The sequence below is a fragment of the Theobroma cacao genome, chromosome 9 (assembly GCF_053813885.1).
Source record: "Theobroma cacao isolate CCN51 chromosome 9, ASM5381388v1, whole genome shotgun sequence".
In the NCBI taxonomy this organism is placed as follows: Eukaryota; Viridiplantae; Streptophyta; class Magnoliopsida; order Malvales; family Malvaceae; genus Theobroma; species Theobroma cacao.
This window is the reverse complement of record NC_142647.1, coordinates 34,861,609-34,881,444: the sequence shown is the minus strand read 5'-3', so window position 1 is coordinate 34,881,444 and position 19,836 is coordinate 34,861,609. Positions and strand designations below refer to the sequence as shown.

The following is a 19,836-nucleotide window of genomic DNA, read 5'->3' as shown; positions in this document are numbered from 1 at the left end:
AGGTATGTTAGTGTTTTTAGGTGATTAATGATGTGTAGCATGAAAACAAGTGAAGAAAACCACCAAAGGTTTGGTGCCCATCAATAGCCGAATTCTCTAAGTGAATAAAGAGGAAGAATGGGATGTTATTCTAGGTGATTTGATTAAGAAATAATAGTTTTTGGTGTAGGAATTAATGAATTATGGAGAGAAAATTAAGTAGGAAAAAATCACAGAGTTAGTGTACCATTATTGGCCGAAAGTTCCAAGAAGAAAAATGAAGATAAATTTTGCCTAATTGTGTGTTAATTAGTTGTGCTTGGTGAATTGAGGGATTGGAAAAGAAATGGAGCAAGTTGGAGTGAAATTGGACGCATTGGCCAATTTATTGGATGAAAAATCGACTTAGGTCAATATCGGGTCTAGATGGCTACCTGTGCATTTTTCATTTCATATCATGCATATATATCGAGCCTGAAATAGCTTATGACTGTTAGACACAATTTAATTGAAATATGTGCCATGGATTATGGCTAGGTGGTGAGCCATTAGATACGGGTAAAGGACTGTACCCACGAACTGAAAATAGGAGTATATCGACTCCTAGAACAGTGAGTAAACTTACTATCGTCTTAATTATCTAAAGTAGATTTATTTAATTGTGTGATTTTATGAAAAAATGGTTTAATTAAAAAATTATTGTGTTTTATGGGAAAATGGGATTTTATAAAATAATTTTATAAAATTTTGAAAATTTAATAATGATTTCAAATATAGAGTAATTGGAGACCTATACTATGATTGTGTTGTTTATCCATGATTTTACATTAAATGGCTTATGATAAATGTGGGTATGACTGGTTATTTTTATGATTTAAAGAATATGTGAATTGCTTTGATTTGCCTTGAATGTGTTAAGTGAGCCATGTCATACTATTGTGATTTTATTGGTTGGTGGATTATAAAGTGGGCACTGCAGTGACGGGGGTTCAGTGGGCTAGCCTAATTAGAGGGGCACGGTTCCCAATTATTGAGCTTACCTCGATTGGAGAGGCGCGTAGGATAACTCCCGAGGTAGGATTTGAGTGCACCTCACGTTCGGGCCACCACGTGAGAGTGAGACTCAGCCAACTCCAAGGAACGACTGTGTTGTCAGAGGTGAAATGTGTTTGTGTGTGTGACAATAAACAGCCTTGGCGGTCTCGGTAAGATGCCTCTGTGGGGTATCCCTGAGAATGGATTTTTGGTAAGGGCCAAGTTTTGAAAAGTGCATAAGCCATGTTGAGTAATTGAATGAAATCCAATTATTTATATGGGTTGGGATGAATTATTTTAATTGTCTCCTATTACTTGGCTTTAGATTATTTTGATGATGTCTGTCTACTCACTGGGATTTTATAATCTCACCCCTTCTTCCTATACATTTTTCAAGTTCAAGACAATTTTTTGATAGTTGATTAAGACGAAAATTAATCTCGGAGTTGCATCTTAGAAAGTAAGGGTTCGTAGCCCTACATATTCTTAGTCAGTTGAGGGCCCACGTGTCACTGTAAAAGTAATTTTATTCTTCAGTTATTTAATTTAAAATATGTATGAATATATTTAGCTTTTACACCATGTTTTTGGGGAGTTTTGCTATTTTGGAAAAAAATGACGAAAAATGCCCATGTGAGCCAGAAAGTAATATTTTATTGTTTTGATTTGGAAATGACTTATGATTTTTTTTTTAAATGTGAGATTTAATAATTGACGCTCACTGGGGAGATGCAGAAGCTGATGCTAAGCCTTGCGGGGGTTTCGATCGGCATTTGGGGTAATGAGTGCCTATCGGGACGTCGCAGCGGTTATCACGGGCTCAATGGGAGTTCCGGGTCGTGACAGTGATGATTTAAGTTAGACTTAAATCATATGCTAGGTAATTAACTTCTATAAACTTAATTAACATAGTTTAATTGTCAAGCCCGACCTTATAAAATACTTTCCATGTCATTCATATGATTGACAATATGCTTGCATACTTGGAAAGCCCCGAAAGAAAAATCGTTAAAAGACGACAATGTACCAAATGGTACAATTAAGTTAATTTAAGCCTCGAACTAGATCAAATAGAGAATTTAAAATGAAATTAAGAATATTAAAGTCCCAGAATGGTTTAATATGGTGATTTGGAGTTCGAGGATCAATTTGGAGTCAAACCGAAATTTTTACTATCTAGGGGCAAAATGGTCATTTGCCACCTAGGAACACAATCGGAATTTTAAGAAAAGAATTTTTTTTTTTGGCTTCATTTGACTTATTGGAGTATAATTTGAGGGTTTGGCAGTGAAAAAGTTTAATTCAGGTGATTTCTAGAGTGTAGGGGTAAAATCGTAATTTTACCACCCGTGGACAAAATTTGAGATTTTGAGAGAATTTAGATCAAATTTGATAAATTGGAGAATGGTATGAGTATAAGGGATGAAAAATATGTCTATGGGCAATTTTTCAGTTTTTGGGGCAAAAATGTAATTTTTGACTTTTACGAGGGTAAAAGTGTAAATTTCAAAAATTACTCCACCAAGACTTTGGATAAGTCTGAGAATTTTATCTAAGCTATGGATATGTGGGACAAGTGTATGGTGAAAATTTGGAAACAAATGGATGGCTAGAATTTAAGGAATTAATAAAACATTAAAAAAATGAATAAAATAATATTATATTATTTTAGCCTTTAAAAAGGTAAACATTCCAGAATTCTCATCTTCTTCAGCTGTCCAAACCAGGGGTGAAAAGGGGGAAAAAAAACAAATAAGAACCCTACCTGAAATTTTGGGGAAAATCAAGAGAAATCTAGAAATCAAGCATTAAAAAGGTAAATTTCATTGATTTTCCTTGTGATTTTCACTACCCATGCATTTTTTTCTCATTTCCATGCAAAATTAGAAAGTGGGTATGGACACCCATGCTGGCCAAACCTCCATGGATGAGTTTTGAGCTTGATTTTTGGTTGATTTTAATTGAATTAAGTAATTTTAGTTAAGTTATATTGAAATATAGCAAAAATAAGCTAGAGATATAATTTTCTCCCATTGAAACCCATTATGCTGAATTTTCTAGGGGGAATATTGGCTGCTGATCTTGATGTTTTTTTGAGGAATTATGATGAATAATGATGAATTATGAGCCTAGAAAAATAATGGGAATTTTCGGAGTAAAAATATAAATTTTTACCCACTAGGGGTATTTTCGTAATTTGCTATCGAGACAGATAATTTGCACCACGCTGAGGGACATTAAGTCAATTTGGGTGCAATTGAAGTATAGAAACTGAAAAAAATTAATTTGGAGTTTAAACGGACGCGAATATCGATTTATCGGGTAAAAGACCGAAATAGGCTAACACCGCATTTAGGCAAAAATTTAGACATTTTTGCATTCCATATCAAGCATTAGTAGTCTAAATTAGTTTAATTTCAATTTAGTACCAATGTGGTGAATTTCTTGATTTTGTATTGTGTCAAGGTGGTGAGTCCTCCGATAAAGGCAAGGGAATTGCACCCGAGGACCAATAGTCTGAATATTTCAAAAATCCCCACTCTAGACACGGTGAGTAACCTTACCATCATTTTAATTATCTAAAGCATGTTTTTATTCGGTTTTGGTGAATTTTATGAAAATGAGTTCAAATGGTAAATTTTTATGTTTTGTAAACAAAATGAGTTTAAATGAAAATATTTTATAAATTGTCTTGAAACGAAATAACGATTTTGAAAATAGAGTAATTAGAGACCACTGATATGTTGTAAATTTAAAATTGAATTAATGACTTATGTTATTGTATTGGCATGACTGGCTAGGTTGTGTTTTTTATGAATTGTATGAATTGCTTTATTTTACTCTTGCAGGTTGGGTAGTAATATATTAGCCCTATCATACTGTCAAAATTTTATTGTATGGTGGGTTTGACCTGCTGTAGTGGGCTGGGTTCTGTGGACTAGCCTATTAGAGGGGCACGAAATCCTGTTATATTTTTACCTCGGTTGGAGAGGCGAGTAGGGTAACTCCCGAGGTATAACTTTTAGAGTTCACTTCATGCCAAACCACCACGTGAAGGGGAACTCGGCCAACGCCAAGGAATGGCTATGTTTTCAAAATAAAAACATGACTTTCTAATAGCCTTGGCAGACTCAGTTGGGATAGCCCTCGGCCAAGGTATCCCAGATAACTAAGTATGATAATAATTTTTGGCATGAGCCAAGCTTTTTAAGAAATTCATAAGCCATACTGATTACTTGCTTTAAATAAATTGATTTCATTTGGTTGAAATAAGTTGAAAGATGATAAATTACAATTTGATGAAATGTTTTAATAGTCTCCTTTTACTCAACTTTATATATTTTGAGTGATGTTTGTTTACTCACTGAGATTTTATAATCTCACCACCCTCATTTCCACCCATTTCAGGCTCAGAATAGATTGTAGATAACTGATATCGGCGAGGATTACAGTTGAACTTGCCACATCCAAAGACTGTAGGTTCATTTCTTTTGATACTTTTGGTCATTCGTGGGCCCACGTGTCTCTGTAAATTAAATTCTATACTTTGGTTATCTGTATTACGGTATGTAAGAATTTATTTTGCTTTTACGCTATAAAAATTATTTATGCAATGTTCTTAAAATATCATTTTATGTGAAAATTGAATATTTTATTTAATATTTTTATTTTATTATGACAGTCATAATTCCATTTTAAACGAATGTTTTAGACATCCAAAATTATTTTTGACTATGAAATATGTGTTTTCCACTTACACACTATATTTTTAGATGATTTTGAGATTTTTGGGATAAATGACAAAAATACCCCTGTGAGACGAAAATTATTATTTTATTTGTTTAAGTTGAAAATAGTTTAAAATCTTTTAGAATGTGGTATTTGGAAACAGTTACCCACAGGGGAAATGAGAAGTTGATATTAAAGCCTTGCGGGGTTCCGGTTGACATTCGGGGTAATGAATGTCGATCGAGACGTCGCGGCGGTTGTCACGGGCTCGATGGGAGTTTCGGGTCGTGACATTAATTAAGTTTTTGGCATAATTATAAATAGTTATAATTATAAGGCCTTGATTGCAAAATATAAAGAAAATTAATTTTGATTTTAATTTCCAAGGACTTAATTAAAAGAATTTAATTAAGTAATGGGCCCAATATTATAATGCGTTATAATATTGAGGGCTTAATTGCAAAATTGAAGGTATTTTGACCTAACTATATAAGTCATCTTTTAACTATTTTTCATATAAGAGTTTTTCACAATTGAAGAAATCCTAGTTTTTGTCAAAAAAAGAAAAGCGTTTTCTCTCTTTGCCACCACTCTCTTTGTGTGAAAAAGAAAATTGCTTATGAAGCAATTTTTTAGAGAAGTTCGGCTAAGATTGTGAAAAGGAAGAAATGACAATTGTTCTCATCTTTGATAGCACAAAGTATGTCACGACCCGGAACTCCCATCGAGCCCGTGACAACCGCCGCAACGTCTCGATCGACATTTATTACTCGGAATGTCAACCGAAACCCTGCAAGGCTTTAATATCAGCTTCTCATTTCCCCTGTGGGTAACTGTTTTCAAATACCACATTCTAAAAGATTTTAAACTGTTTCCAACTTAAACAAATAAAATAATAATTTTCGTCTCACAAGGGTATTTTGGTCATTTATCCCAAAAATCTCAAAATCATCTAAAAATATAGTATGTAAGTGGAAAACACATATTTCATAATCAAAAATAATTTTAGATGTCTAAAACATTCGTTTAAAATGGAATTATGACTGTTATAATAAAATAAAAATATTAAATAAAATATTCAATTTTCACATAAAACGATATTTTAAGAACACTGCATAAATAATTTTTCTAGCGTAAAAGCAAAATAAATTCTTACATACCGTAATACAAATAACCAAAGTATAGAATTTAATTTACAGTGACACGTGGGCCCACAAATGACCAAAAGTATCAAAAGAAATGAACCTACAGTCTTTGGATGTGGCAAGTTCAACTGTAATCCTCGCCGATATCAGTTATCTACAATCTATTCTGAGCCTGAAATGGGTGGAAATGAGGGTGGTGAGATTATAAAATCCCAGTGAGTAAACAAATATCACTCAAAATATCTAAAGTCAAGTAAAATGAGACTATTAAACATTTCATCAAACTGTAATTTATCAGCTTTCAACTTATTTCAACCAAATGAAATCAATTTATTTAAAGCAAGTAATCAGTATGGGTTATGAATTTCTTAAAAAGCTTGGCTCATGCCAAAAATTATTATCATACTCAGTTATCTGGGATACCTTGGCCGAGGGCTATCCCAACTAAGTCCGCCAAGGCTATTGAAAGTCATGTTTTTATTTTGAAAACATAGTCGTTCCTTGGCGTTGGCCGAGTTCCCCTTCACGTGGTGGTTTGGCGTGAAGTGAACTTTAAAGTTATACCTCGGGAGTTACCCTACTCGCCTCTCCAACCGAGGTAAAAATATAACAGGATTTCGTGCCCCTCTAATAGGCTAGTCCACAGAACCCAGCCCACTATAGCAGGTCAAACCCACCATACAATAAAATTTTGACAGCATGACAGGGCTAATATATTACTACCCAGCCTGCAAGGGTAAAATAAAGCAATTCATACAATTCATAAAAAACACAGCCCAACCAGTCATGCCAATACAATAACATAAGCCATTAATTCAATTTTAAATTTACAACATATCAGTGGTCTCCAATTACTCTATTTTCAAAATCGTTATTTCGTTTCAAGACAATTTATAAAATATTTTCATTTAAACTCATTTTGTTTACAAAACATAAAAATTTACCATTTGAACTCATTTTCATAAAATTCACCAAAACCGAATAAAAACATACTTTAGATAATTAAAATGATGGTAAGGTTACTCACTGTGTGTAAAGCCCGACCTTATAAAATACTATTCATGACATACATGTGATGATAGCATGATTGCATGCTAGGAGAGTCCCGAAAAATTTACAAAAGTCGGTATTGTACCTAGAGGTACAACAAAGTTTATTTAATCCTCGAACTAGATCAAATAGGAATTTTAAGGTGAGATTAAGAGTTTCACAGTTCATGGATGACTTAAAATTGTAATTTGGAGTTTGAGGATCAATTTGGAGTCAAATCGGAATTTTCACTAACTAGGGGCAAAATGGTCATTTGCCACTTGGGGACAAAATGGGAATTTTAGAAAAGATTTTTTTGACCCCATTTGACTTATTAGAGTATAATTTGACTTATTGAAGTATGATTTGAGGTTTAGAAGTGAAAAATTTTAATTTCGGTATAATTTGGAGTATAGGGGTAAAATGGTAATTTTGCCACCTCAGGGGCAAAATTGTAATTTTCCACCACCAGGATATTTTTCCAGCACATGGTCTTCCTTTGTCTTCATCTTTGACCCTTGACTAAACATGTGGTGGAGATAAAATGTTTAAATTTTTAAAATTTTAAAAACGGGCCAATGACATGATGCCATGTGTCATGCCTTTATTAATTTATTATTTTCCTTTTTAAAAGGCACAAAATCAGCCCATCTTCCACCCCATGGCCGGCCAAACCAGCAAGAAGAGAGAGAAAACAAAAACAAAACCCTAGAGAGAGAAAATCAAAGAAAAAGTGTGAATTTTCAAGGAAATTAAGTGAAAAAGGTGAGTTTTTTCTATTAAGCTTGAGTTTTCTTATTCCCAAGCATTTCTCTTTATTTTCCATGATTAAATTACATGTTTTCATGATGAATTAAATTCTGAAAAAATGGGTTAGGAGAGAGAAAGTTGTTGGATTTATTTGATTTTAATTTATGTTAGTGTTTTTAGTTAGTTTAGCATATTTAGAAACAAAACAACAAGAAAAGAATTTATTTTCTCCCCCAACCATTAATGGCTGAATTTACCATGTAGTGAGTGAGGATGAGTTTGATTTTATTCTAGGTGAATTGGTTAAGGAATAATGAATTATGAGCCTAGAAAAATAATGGGAATTTTCGGAGCAAAAATAAGAATTTTTACCCATTAGGGGTATTTTCGTAAATTACTGTTGGGACTGATAATTTGCACCACACTGAGAGACATTAAGTTAATTTGGGTGCAATTGAGGTATAGAAACTGAAAAGAATTAAATTGGAGTTTAAACGGACCCGTTAGGAATTTAATCGGGTGATAAGACGAATTAGGCCAATACCGGGTTTAGATAGTTACCAGTGCATTTTTGCATTCCATATCATGCATTGGTAGTCTAAATTAGTTTAATTTTGATTTAGTACCAACTTGGTGAAACTCTCGATTTTGTACTGTGTCAAGGTGGTGAGTCCTCCGATAAAGGCAAGGAAATTGCATCCGAGGACCAGTAGATAGAGTGCTTCGAAAGTCTGCATTCTAGACATTTGTGAGTAAACTTACTGTCATTTTAATTATCTAGGGTGGTTTTTAAATGCTTTCATGAATTCTATGGAAAAAGGAATTTAAAAAGATAAATTTTCATGTTTTATGAATAAATGAGTTTCAATGAAATTAAATTATAAATTGTTTTGAAATTAATAGTGATTTTGAAAAATAGAGTACACGGAGACTGTTAATTGTGGCAATTTGATTGTTTAAATTAACTGGCTTATGATAAATCGAGCATGATTGGCTAAATGGCAATTGTATTGAAATGCGAATTGTTTGGTTATTTTGAAAAACTACGAATTACAAAATTGCCATATCATGTTATTGAGTTTTATTATATGGTGGATTATATATTAATTAATCACTGCAGTAGGGGGTTTCTGTGGACCAGCCTTTTAGAGGGGCACGGTAAACCCCATTATATTCTTACCTCGAACGGAGAGGCGCGTAGGATATCTCCTGGGGTAAAGTTTAGGGTTCACTTCACGCTAAACCACCACGTGAGGGGGAACTCAGCCAACGCCAAGGAACGGCTATGTTTTCAAAACAAAAACATGATTTATGTGAAATGTGAATTTTAATAGCCTTGGCGGTCTCGGTAGGATGCCTCGGCCAAGGTGTCCCCGAGAATGGATTTATGGCACAAGCCTAGATTTTTATGAGATTCATAAGCCTCTTTACGTGTTTTGAACAAAATGTGTTCTAATGCTATAACCCAGTTTATGATGATTTACTTTATTGTCTCCATGTACTCAACTCTAGATGTTTATGATGATGTCTGTTTACTCATTGGGATTTTATAATCTCACCACCCTCCTTTCCACCCATTTCAGGTTCAGTATAGACTGTAGATAGCTGATCTCATCGAGGACTACAGTGGGATCTGCATTTTCCAAACCGTAGGTTCACAGTCCTCTTTACTTTTGTTTATTCGGGGGCACTCTTGTTATTGTAAATTAAATTAAATATTTTGGCTTACTGTATTTAAGTATGTATAAACTTATTTAGCTTTTACGCTATAAAAATTATTCACGTATAACTCTATAAATATTGTTTTATAAGAAAATAGGATATTTTACTTAATATTTCTTTTATTCTCTTATTATATTCAAATAACCATAATTTCGTTTTAAATGAAGATTTTAGACTTTTAAACTCATTTTGAATATGAATTATGTGTTTTGTACTTGTATATTACGTTTTAGCCAATTTTGAAATTTTTGAGAAAAATGACCAAAATACCCCTGTGAGATGAAAAATTAATATTTTATTTGTTTAAAGTTGGAAACAGCTTAAAATCTTTTAGAACACAATATTTGACAATGGTTGCTCACAAGGGAACAAAGAAACTGATAGTAAAGCCTTGCGGGGTTTCGGGTTGATATTTCGGACAATAAGTGTCTACCGGAACACCGCGGCGGTTGTCACGGGCTCGAGGGGAGTACCGGGTCGTGACAATTCGATTGGTATCAGAGCAAAGGGAAAGATAACCCTATTCCTGGGAACTCTCGCATATGATCTATGGCGAAGTATGACTCTCCGTCCAGGAGCTTGGAAGAGGAGGGAAGGGACTGCTCCGCAATTCCCTAAGTGGTAGCCGGAGTGAAGTGCACCTTTTACCGAGTGCTCTGATAGGTACCATTGGATGCCATTATTCCCTGAGGGGTTGAGTCGAATTCGATTGGTATCAGAGCTTTTGGTTTTCAAGATCAAAGTTTTTAGTTTTAAAGTTGTTTTAAATATTTACAATATCAGTTATGCCCCGGATTAAGTTAAGTTAGGTTAGGTTGAATAGAATGCATGCATTTGCATATAGAGCCTAAGGTTACCTAAACTTGCTCGTATTTTTTTTATAGATTATAATGCCTCCTCGACGAGGACGCCCACCTCTCACTAGATCGGTTGGGAGGGGAAGAGGTCGTTCCCAACGTCATCAGCCAGATACAGTAGAGGAGGAATCAGCTGCATCTACCATTCGGGCAGCACCTGCTGCTGAGCAGGCCGATAGTCCTCCACATCCTCCATCTCCTCAGCCGCCTACTGGTATTCCCGCCATGCCTACTGAGGCAGCACAGGCATTGGCAGCTTTCTTTGCAGCAATAGCTGGTCAAGCTCAGACTGGTCAAGTTCCACCTGTAGTGCCTCCAACTACTCCTTTAGTTCCACCACCAATACAGGATGTATCCATTTCCAAGAAGCTGAAGGAGGCTAGGCAATTGGGTTGTGTATCTTTCACTGGTGAGTTGGATGCCACTGTGGCAAAGGACTAGATTAATCAGGTGTCCGAGACTCTTTCTGATATGGGATTAGATGATGACATGAAGCTGATGGTGGCCACGAGATTATTAGAGAAGAGGGCTCGTACTTGGTGGAATTCGGTGAAGTCCCGTTCCGCTACTCCTCAGACATGGTCCGATTTTCTCAGGGAATTCGATGGTCAGTATTTCACTTATTTCCATCAAAAAGAAAAGAAGAGAGAATTTCTGAGTTTGAAACAGGGAAATCTAACTGTAGAGGAGTACGAGACTCGTTTTAACGAGTTGATGTTATATGTGCCGGATCTGGTGAAATCTGAGCAGGATCAGGCCAGCTATTTCGAGGAAGGGCTCCGTAATGAGATCAGAGAGCGAATGACAGTGATTGGTAGGGAGCCACATAAGGAGGTGGTACAGATGGCTTTACGGGCTGAGAAGCTCGCGACTGAGAATAGAAGGATTCGGACTGAGTTTGCAAAAAGGAGGAATCCTGGTATGTCTTCTAGTCAGCCAGTAAAAAGAGGCAAGGACTCAGCGACTTCAGGGAGCACTACTTCTGTTTTCGTGACATCTCCTCGACCTCCATTTCCACCATCACAGCAGAGACCATCGAGGTTTAGCAGATCTGCTATGACTGGTTCTGGGAAGAGTCTCAGAGGTTCTGACAGATGCAGAAATTGTGGGAATTATCATAGTGGGCTATGTAGAGGGCCAACAAGATGTTTCCAATGTGGACAGACGGGTCACATTAGGAGTAATTGCCCACAGTTAGGACGAGCCACTGTAGCTGCATCATCTCCACCAGCTCGCACAGATATACAAAGGAGAGATTCTTCTGGGTTACCACCGAGACAGGGAGTAGCCATACGGTCTGGTGTGGAGAGTAATACCCCGTCACATCCACCTTCGAGACCACAGACTCGTACCGCGACAAGAGTTTTTGCTGTGACAGAAGATGAGGCACGAGTCCGACTTGGAGCAGTGACAGGTACTATGTCTTTATTTGATAAAGATGCTTATGTTTTCATAGATTCTGGCTTAGATAGATCTTATGTGAGTACGACATTTGCATCAATTACTGATAGAAACCTGTCACCATTAGAGGAAGAAATTGTAGTGCATACCCCTCTAGGAGAACAGTTGATTAGAAATACTTGTTATAGAGACTGTGGGGTAAGGGTAGGTGAGGAAGAATTTAGGGGTGACTTAATTCCTCTAGAGATCTTGGATTTTGATTTAATATTAGGTATGGACTGGTTCACTACACATCGGGCGAACGTGGATTGTTTTCAAAAAAAAGTTGTTCTTCGGAATTCGGAGGGAGCAGAGATTGTGTTTGTAGGGGAACGTCGAGTATTACCATCTTGTGCAATCTCGGCCATCAAAGCTTCAAAATTAGTGCAAAAAGGGTATCCGACTTATTTGGCATACGTGATCGATACTTCAAAGGGGGAACCTAAGTTAGAGGATGTCCCAATAGTAAGTGAGTTTCCTGATGTATTTCCTGATGATTTACCGGGAATACCTCCTAATCGAGAGCTTGAGTTCCCTATTGATTTACTTCCGGGTGCCGCACCTATTTCTATTCCTCCATATAGAATGGCTCCAGCAGAGTTGAAGGAACTGAAAGCCCAGTTGCAAGATTTGGTGGATAAAGGTTTCATTCGCCCTAGCATTTCTCCTTGGGGAGCACCAGTCCTATTTGTAAAGAAGAAAGATGGCACTCTTCGATTGTGTATTGATTACCGTCAGCTGAACCGAGTGACCATCAAGAATAAATACCCTTTACCCCGGATAGATGATCTTTTTGATCAATTACGAGGTGCTATGGTATTCTCTAAGATTGATTTGAGATCTGGGTACTATCAGTTGAGGATTAAGGAGCAAGATGTACCTAAGACTGCCTTCAGGACGCGTTATGGGCATTATGAGTTTCTGGTGATGCCGTTTGGTTTGACTAATGCCCCGGCAGTTTTTATGGATCTTATGAACAGGGTGTTCCATCCATACTTGGATAAGTTTGTGATAGTATTCATCGATGACATCTTGGTTTATTCGAAGAATGATGATGAACATGCTGCCCATTTGCGCATTGTGTTGCAAACTTTGCGCGAGAGACAACTCTATGCCAAGTTCTCTAAATGTGAATTCTAGTTGAAGGAAGTGATTTTCTTGGGACATGTGGTGTCCGGAGCTGGAATTTATGTCGATCCCAAGAAGATTGAGGCAATCTTGCAATGGGAGCAACCGAGAACGGTAACTGAGATTCGTAGTTTCCTTGGCTTAGCCGGTTATTACCGGAGATTTGTTCAGGGATTTTCTTTGATAGCAGCTCCTCTGACTCGTTTGACTCGTAAAGGAGTTAAGTATGAGTGAGATGATGTTTGTGAGAATCGATTTCAGGAGCTAAAGAACCGGTTAACCTCCGCTCCCGTTTTAACACTTCTTGTTAGTCGAAAAGAATTTGTGGTATACAGCGATGCATCTAAGTTGGGATTAGGGTGTGTGTTGATGCAGGATGAGAAAGTAATAGCTTATGCTTCCCGACAGTTGAAGAAGCACGAGACGAATTACCCTACTCATGACTTGGAGTTAGCAGCAGTAGTATTCGCATTGAAGATTTGGAGACATTATTTATATGGTGAGCGTTGTCGGATTTTTTCTGATCATAAAAGTTTGAAGTATTTGCTCACCCAGAAAGAGCTTAACTTGAGACAAAGACGATGGTTGGAGTTGATTAAGGATTATGACTTAGTGATTGATTATCATCCGGAAAAAGCAAATGTTGTAGCGGATGCCTTAAGTCGTAAATCCTCATCGTCGTTAGCAACACTTCAAAGTTCTTATTTTCCGATGTTACTTGAGATGAAATCTCTAGGGATCCAGTTGAATAATGGTGAGGATGGAACCCTACTTGCTAGTTTCGTCGTGAGACCTTCATTGTTGAATCAGATAAGAGAATTGCAGAAATCTGATGATTGGTTGAAACAGGAAGTTCAAAAGCTGCAAGATGGAGAAGCTAGTGAGTTTAGACTCAGCGATGATGGTACTTTCATGCTTAGAGACCGAATTTGTGTTCCTAAGGATGATCAGTTGAGACGAGCTATTTTGGAGGAAGCTCATTCTTCCGCCTACGCTTTACATCCCGGAAGCACCAAGATGTATCAGACTATTAAAGAAAGTTATTGGTGGCCGGGTATGAAACGAGACATAGCAGAGTTTGTAGCGAAATGTCTCACATGCCAACAGATCAAGGCGGAGCATCAAAAACTGTCAGGTACTCTTCAACCTTTACCGATTCCTGAATGGAAGTGGGAACATGTGACTATGGACTTTGTATTGGGTTTGCCGCGGACACAAAGTGGGAAGGATGCTATTTGGGTGATTGTGGATAGATTGACTAAGTCCGCCCATTTCTTGGCTATCCATAGCACGTATTCTATTGAGAGGCTGGCAAGACTTTATATAGATGAGATTGTGAGATTACACGGAGTCCCAGTTTCTATTGTGTCAGATCGAGACCCTCGATTTACTTCTCGATTTTGGCCGAAATTTCAGGAAGCTCTTGGAACTAAATTGAGATTTAGTACTGCCTTTCATCCACAGACAGATGGTCAATCTGAGAGAACAATTCAGACCTTGGAGGATATGTTACGGGCTTGTGTCATTGACTTTATCGGGAGTTGGGACAGACACTTGCCATTGGTGGAGTTTGCTTATAATAACAGTTTTCAGTCTAGTATTGGGATGGCACCATACGAGGCTTTGTATGGAAGGAAATGCCGAACTCCGCTCTGTTGGGATGAAGTAGGTGAGAGGAAATTGGTGAATGTGGAATTGATTGATTTGACAAACGATAAGGTCAAAGTTATCCGAGAGCGATTAAAGACAGCTCAAGATAGGCAGAAGAATTATTCGGATAAACGAAGGAAAGATTTGGAGTTTGAAGTGGACGATAAAGTTTTTCTTAAGGTTTCTCCTTGGAAAGGTAATAATTTGAAATTTCCAAGTATTAAATCTTATTTGATTATACTATTGTGATAATTTGTGGTATTTATTGGATGATGAAAGGTGTGATTTGATTCGCGAAGAGGGGAAAGCTCAATCCAAGATACATTGGACCTTTTCGTATCATTGAAAGGATTGGGCCAGTGGCTTACAGACTTGAATTACCCCCAGAGTTAGATCGAATTCATAATGTCTTCCATGTCTCGATGTTGAAAAAGTATGTTCCCGATCCCTCTCACATTTTAGAGACACCTCCCATTGAGTTGCATGAGGATTTGAAGTTCGAGGTGCAGCCTGTACGTATTCTAGATCGAAAGGATCGAGTGCTAAGGAACAAGAGCATTCCAATGGTGAAAGTATTGTGGAAGAATGCTCGAATGGAGGAGATGACGTGGGAAGTCGAGAGCCAGATGAGAAACCAATATCCACATCTTTTATTCGAATCAGGTAAGTGAAATTTTGAGGTCAAAATTTTATTTTAAGGGGGGTAGTGCTGTAAAGCCCGACCTTATAAAATACTATTCATGACATACATGTGATGATAGCATGATTGCATGCTAAGAGAGTCCCGAAAAATTTACAAAAGTCGGTATTGTACCTAGAGGTACAACAAAGTTTATTTAATCCTCGAACTAGATCAAATAGGAATTTTAAGGTGAGATTAAGAGTTTCACAGTTCATGGATGACTTAAAATGGTAATTTGGAGTTTGAGGATCAATTTGGAGTGAAATCGGAATTTTCACTAACTAGGGGCAAAATGGTCATTTGCCACCTGGGGACAAAATGGGAATTTTAGAAAAGATTTTTTTGACCCCATTTGACTTATTAGAGTATAATTTGACTTATTGAAGTATGATTTGAGGTTTAGAAGTGAAAAATTTTAATTTCGGTATAATTTGGAGTATAGGGGTAAAATGGTAATTTTGCCACCTCAGGGGCAAAATTGTAATTTTCCACCACCAGGATATTTTTCCAGCACATGGTCTTCCTTTTTCTTCATCTTTGACCCTTGACTAAACATGTGGTGGAGATAAAATGTTTAAATTTTTAAAATTTTAAAAATGGGCCAATGACATGATGCCATGTGTCATGCCTTTATTAATTTATTATTTTCCTTTTTAAAAGGCACAAAATCAGCCCATCTTCCACCCCATGGCCGGCCAAACCAGCAAGAAGAGAGAGAAAACAAAAACAAAACCCTAGAGAGAGAAAATCAAAGAAAAAGTGTGAATTTTCAAGGAAATTAAGTGAAAAAGGTGAGTTTTTTCTATTAAGCTTGAGTTTTCTTATTCCCAAGCATTTCTCTTTATTTTCCATGATTAAATTACATGTTTTCATGATGAATTAAATTCTGAAAAAATGGGTTAGGAGAGAGAAAGTTGTTGGATTTATTTGATTTTAATTTATGTTAGTGTTTTTAGTTAGTTTAGCATATTTAGAAACAAAACAACAAGAAAAGAATTTATTTTCTCCCCCAACCATTAATGGCTGAATTTACCATGTAGTGAGTGAGGATGAGTTTGATTTTATTCTAGGTGAATTGGTTAAGGAATAATGAATTATGAGCCTAGAAAAATAATGGGAATTTTCGGAGCAAAAATACGAATTTTTACCCACTAGGGGTATTTTCGTAATTTACTGTTGGGACTGATAATTTGCACCACACTGAGAGACATTAAGTTAATTTGGGTGCAATTGAGGTATAGAAACTGAAAAGAATTAAATTGGAGTTTAAACGGACCAGTTAGGAATTTAATCGGGTGATAAAACGAATTAGGCCAATACCGGGTTTAGATAGTTACCGGTGCATTTTTGCATTCCATATCATGCATTGGTAGTCTAAATTAGTTTAATTTTGATTTAGTACCAACTTGGTGAAACTCTCGATTTTGTACTGTGTCAAGGTGGTGAGTCCTTCGATAAAGGCAAGGAAATTGCATCCGAGGACCAGTAGACAGAGTGCTTCGAAAGTCTGCATTCTAGACATTGTGAGTAAACTTACTGTCATTTTAATTATCTAGGGTGGTTTTTAAATGCTTTCAAGAATTTTATGGAAAAAGGAATTTAAAAAGATAAATTTTCATGTTTTATGAATAAATGAGTTTCAATGAAATTAAATTATAAATTGTTTTGAAATTAATAGTGATTTTGAAAAATAGAGTACACGGAGACTGTTAATTGTGGCAATTTGATTGTTTAAATTAACTGGCTTATGATAAATCGAGCATGATTGGCTAGTTGGCAATTGTATTGAAATGCGAATTGTTTGGTTATTTTGAAAAACTACGAATTACAAAATTGCCATATCATGTTATTGAGTTTTATTATATGGTGGATTATATATTAATTAATCACTGCAGTAGGGGGTTTCTGTGGACCAGCCTTTTAGAGGGGCACGGTAAACCCCATTATATTCTTACCTCGAACGGAGAGGCGCGTAGGGTATCTCCTGGGGTAAAGTTTAGGGTTCACTTCACGCTAAACCACCACGTGAGGGGGAACTCAGCCAACGCCAAGGAACGGCTATGTTTTCAAAACAAAAACATGATTTATGTGAAATGTGAATTTTAATAGCCTTGGCGGTCTCGGTAGGATGCCTCGGCCAAGGTGTCCCCGAGAATGGATTTATGGCACAAGCCTAGATTTTTATGAGATTCATAAGCCTCTTTACGTGTTTTGAACAAAATGTGTTCTAATGCTATAACCCAGTTTATGATGATTTACTTTATTGTCTCCATGTACTCAACTCTAGATGTTTATGATGATGTCTGTTTACTCATTGGGATTTTATAATCTCACCACCCTCCTTTCCACCCATTTTAGGTTCAGTATAGACTGTAGATAGCTGATCTCATCGAGGACTACAGTGGGATCTGCATTTTCCAAACCGTAGGTTCACAGTCCTCTTTACTTTTGTTTATTCGAGGGGACTCTTGTTATTGTAAATTAAATTAAATATTTTGGCTTACTGTATTTAAGTATGTATAAACTTATTTAGCTTTTACGCTATAAAAATTATTCACGTATAACTCTATAAATATTGTTTTATAAGAAAATAGGATATTTTACTTAATATTTCTTTTATTCTCTTATTATATTCAAATAACCATAATTTCGTTTTAAATGAAGATTTTAGACTTTTAAACTCATTTTGAATATGAATTATGTGTTTTGTACTTGTATATTACGTTTTAGCCAATTTCGAAATTTTTGAGAAAAATGACCAAAATACCCCTGTGAGACGAAAAATTAATATTTTATTTGTTTAAAGTTGGAAACAGCTTAAAATCTTTTAGAACACAATATTTGACAATGGTTGCTCACAAGGGAACAAAGAAACTGATAGTAAAGCCTTGCGGGGTTTCGGGTTGATATTTCGGGCAATAAGTGTCTACCGGAACACCGCGGCGGTTGTCACGGGCTCGAGGGGAGTACCGGGTCGTGACAATTGGTATCAGAGTTTTTGGTTTTAAAGTGGTTTTAAAAAATTACAGTATCAGTGTGGCCCCATATTAAGTTAGGTTAGGTTGAATAGAATGCATGCATTTTCATATAGAGCCTAAGGTTTCCTAAGCTTGCTCGTTTTCTCTTATAGATTATTATGCCTCCTCGACGCGGACGCCCACCTCTCACTAGATCGGTTGGGAAAGGAAAAGGTCGTTCCCAACGTCATCAGCTAGATGTAGTAGGGGAAGAATCGGCTGCGTCTACCATTCGGGCAGCACCTACTGCTGAGCAGGCCGATAGTCCTCCACATCCTCCACCCCCTTCGCCACCTACGGGTATTCCCACCATGCCTACTGCGGCAGCACAGGCATTGGCAACTTTCTTTATCGCAATGGTTGGTGGAGCTCCGACTGGTCAAGTTCCACCTATAGTACCACCAGTTACTCCTTTAGTTCTACCACCGGTACAAGATGTATCCATTTCCAAGAAGCTAAAGGAGGCTAGACAACTTGGTTGTGTGTCTTTCACGGGTGAGTTGGATGCCACTGTGGCAAAGGACTGGATTAATCAGGTTTCAGAGACTCTCTCTGATATAAGATTAGACGACGACATGAAGCTGATGGTGGCTACGAGATTATTAGAGAAGAGGGCTCGTACTTGGTGGAATTCAGTGAAGTCCCGCTCCACTACTCCTCAGACGTGGTCCGATTTTCTCAGGGAATTCGATGGTCAGTATTTCACTTATTTTCATCAGAAAGAAAAAAAAAGAGAATTTCTTAGTTTGAAACAGGGGAATCTAACTGTAGAGGAGTACGAGACTCGTTTTAACAAGTTGATGTTATATGTGCCGGATCTGGTGAAATCTGAGCAGGATCAGGCCAGTTATTTCGAGGAAGGGCTCCGTAATGAGATTAGAGAGCGGATGACAGTGACTGATAAGGAGCCGCATAAGGAGGTGGTACAGATGGCTTTACGGGCTGAGAAGCTCGCGACTGAGAATAATAGGATTCGGACTGAGTTTGCAAAAAGGAGGAATCCCGGTATGTCTTCTAGTCAGTCAGTAAAAAGAGGCAAGGACTCAGCGATTTCAGGGAGTACTACTTCTGTTTTCGTGACATCTCCTCGACCTCCATTTCCACCATCACAACAGAGACCTTCGAGGTTTAGCAGATCTGCTATGACTGGTTCTGGGAAGAGTTTCGGAGGTTCTGACCGATGCAAAAATTGTGGGAATTATCATAGTGGGCTATGTAGAGGGCCAACAAGATGTTTCCAATGTGGACAGACGGGTCATATTAGGAGTAATTGCCCACGGTTAGGACGAGCCACGGTAGTTGCATCATCTTCACCAACTCACACTGATATGCAGAGGAGAGATTCTTTTGGTTTACCACCGAGACAAGGAGTGGCCATACGATCCGGTGTGGAGAGTAATACCTCGACACATCCACCTTCGAGACCACAAACTCGTACCTCGACAAGAGTTTTCGCTGTGGCGGAAGATGAGGCACAGGTCCGACTTGGAGCAGTGACAAGTACTATGTCTTTATTTGATAAAGATGCTTATGTTTTGATAGATTCTGGCTCAGATAGGTCTTATGTGAGCACCACATTTGCATCAATTGCTGATAAAAACCTGTCACCATTAGAGGAAGAAATTGTAATTCACACCCCTTTAGGAGAAAAGCTAGTTAGAAACAGTTGTTAT

The 19,836-nt window shown here is 37.2% G+C and overlaps 1 long non-coding RNA gene across 1 annotated transcript; it reads left to right on the top strand.

Moving 5' to 3' along the window:
• Positions 1-15,745: 15,745 nt before the first annotated feature.
• On the top strand, positions 15,746-17,608 carry LOC148760886 (uncharacterized). Its single transcript, XR_016028183.1, has 3 exons — positions 15,746-15,937; positions 16,586-16,669; positions 17,505-17,608. It is a non-coding gene; the product is annotated as an uncharacterized LOC148760886 (long non-coding RNA).
• The last annotated feature ends 2,228 nt before the right edge of the window (positions 17,609-19,836 follow it).